The sequence below is a fragment of the Tamandua tetradactyla genome, chromosome 6, assembly GCF_023851605.1.
Source record: "Tamandua tetradactyla isolate mTamTet1 chromosome 6, mTamTet1.pri, whole genome shotgun sequence".
In the NCBI taxonomy this organism is placed as follows: Eukaryota; Metazoa; Chordata; class Mammalia; order Pilosa; family Myrmecophagidae; genus Tamandua; species Tamandua tetradactyla.
Genome location: NC_135332.1, coordinates 39,132,656 through 39,135,112, shown reverse-complemented (window position 1 = coordinate 39,135,112; position 2,457 = coordinate 39,132,656). Strand labels below are relative to the sequence as shown.

Here is a 2,457-nt window from a genome sequence, read left to right as displayed (position 1 = left end):
GAACCTCAGTTTACAGCTGCCTTTCCTCTGAAGAACTACACATTAACTAAATAAATCCCCTTTTATTAAAAGGCAATCCATCTCTAGTGTGTTGCATTCCAGCAACTAGCAAACTAGAACACAAGGACAGGCTAGAACAGTGGGATCCCATGTTCTAAATTTGCCAGCCAATATCTGGTTCAGTACTGGGCTGTGTCCCCCTCTGTGCTTGGGGCAAAGGACTTCAGTGTCCATCCTAGTCCACAGCTGTCCCCCAGGCAAGGATCACCCACTGGTGCTTCCCTTAAGGGTGGGGAATAGATTCCAAGAGCCTTAGGCAGAATTACTCACAGTCTCTGACCATGATTTCTCAATTTCTTCCCCCTATGCTTTCCTGGATGTGGTACAGAACTCCCCTGATCTCTTGACGCTTAGAACAGTTGATTTGGATAGTTTCTGCCTGGCTACTCACTGCTTTGGGGAAACAAGTAGGTGCTGCGGTTCCTTCCTTATTCTTCCATTTTCCTGGAATTGTTCTCAACAACTTTTAAGAGAACTGTTTTCACTAATCCTATATAAGATGACTAAAGAACATTACTGATACAATGTTCAGATTCTGAGTAACCAGATATCTATGTTGGTTTAACTTTAAAAGTACTGATGGGAAGTCAATAAATAATAAAGGTAAAGGGGAATCTGTTATGGAATTAAGATTAATTGAGCACCTTCTAGGTGCAAGATGCTTTACATTTACCCATTGAGCTACATAATCCTAAAGGTTAATATTATCTCAGATTTATGGTTAAAGAAATAGAGGTTTGGAACACATGCCCAAACAAAACTCAACTGGAGTGCGGCTCTGGGTTCTGGGCTGTGGAGGCAACTCCTCCCTTGCCCACATCCCCGACCACAGTATGATGCTCAAGGACATGCCCGCGACGCCCCAGCCCAGCTGTCCCCACACCTGGACGCTGGCCTGGTGGCCGCATCCCAGACCTGATCGCTCGTGGAGGCGGTTTTCTTGGAGTCAACCTGCAGCGGCAGAGGGGCTCGCTCTCCATGGAGCTGAGGGACTGGTTGAGGACCGTGTGCTGCTGTTGCCAGTGCAAGTGCCTGGAGGACCCGTCCTGCTCAGGAAGGATCCCTGGTCAGTGATAACAATCCATATTCCTCGTTTGGAGCAAGTCTGGTGAGGGATGATGAAAGGAATCTGTGGAGCGTGCCTCATGATGCCTCCCACCCCAAGGCAGATGATGACAGAATCCTGTACAACTAGTCATTCGTAATCAACAGGCCAAAGACTCAGAGGAGTGGCAAAAACTCAACTCTGATATCTATACCCTGTGGCATATTGGAAGTAAAGTAAGAAACAGACTTCTAAAACACATTTTAGAGGATTTAGGTTTTCAAAAGGAAGCAGACTCTTTGTTGTCAGTTGTAAACTCAGCACCATCAGTGATTTGAAAAGCACAAGGAAAGCATGAGAGATGTTGTTAAAGCTGGCAGGAGAGACCAATATTTTACAGCTCCTAACCAGTTAAAGCTGGTTAGGAGCTCCTGGAAAGGTATGTGTTTGTTGTGGACTGTCTCCATTGCTCTTGGTGCTGTAGAAGGGTTCTTTAACATTGCCAGACGGACTTATTCCAAGAAACCTGGGGTCCCATGCCTGGCAAATGGCCAGAAAGAACTGCACTACCTTCCATTTCCAAGTCCCTAAAGGAAAGGCTCAGAGGCAGAAATGGAATTCTTCCACTGGAACTCAAACGCCAACCAAAGTTGGCCAGGTAGATGGAAACAAGTGGAAGCCTGGCTGAGTGACAAATGAAGGACTTCGAATCCTGCAAAACCTAAGGGTGTGGATATTTGATCTTCCTGAAGTCCTTATTCTATGAAATGTTCGGGTTGCATCTATAAAGGGAGTTGAAGAATTGGTCAGTGGGATATTTCATAATGGGTGCTTAGATTCCAAGAGAACCCATTTCCCCGGTTTTGATTTTGATTGTATAATAAGCTCTAACCATTAATCCTACTAGAAATATGGGATATTCTAGTTAATGAAATGACATGATTGTTAGAGGGAGCTATCATAGAGTCCATGTATGGATTACCAATTTTTAAAGAATTATCATATAATGTAAACTAACACCAAAATAATATTAGGTTTAATGTGACCTTTCTTTGATTCAGAAGAACCTGTAAAACCTTAGAGGGTGTCAGGCATCCTTTTGAGTATTAGTTATGACTATTTAGAAGTACAGGTATATCAGATGCTAGAAATATTTAGGAATGTTGGTCACAAGTCAATTCCAAATAAACTGCCCACTTCCTGTTTACCTATGTGTAAATTTAGCATCCTAAATTCTCATGTTATCAATATCAGGTTCTCTTTATTTTTGCATTGTTGTACATTTCTACTCCAAAAGCCCTTGGCATTTTATCTGGAATAACATCTGAAAGCTGGGACACCTGACCTCCACT

The 2,457-nt window shown here is 43.2% G+C and overlaps 1 pseudogene; it reads left to right on the top strand.

The window, feature by feature from the left end:
* Positions 1 to 1,038: 1,038 nt before the first annotated feature.
* Positions 1,039 to 1,696, top strand: LOC143685966 (melanoregulin pseudogene; annotated as a pseudogene).
* The last annotated feature ends 761 nt before the right edge of the window (positions 1,697 to 2,457 follow it).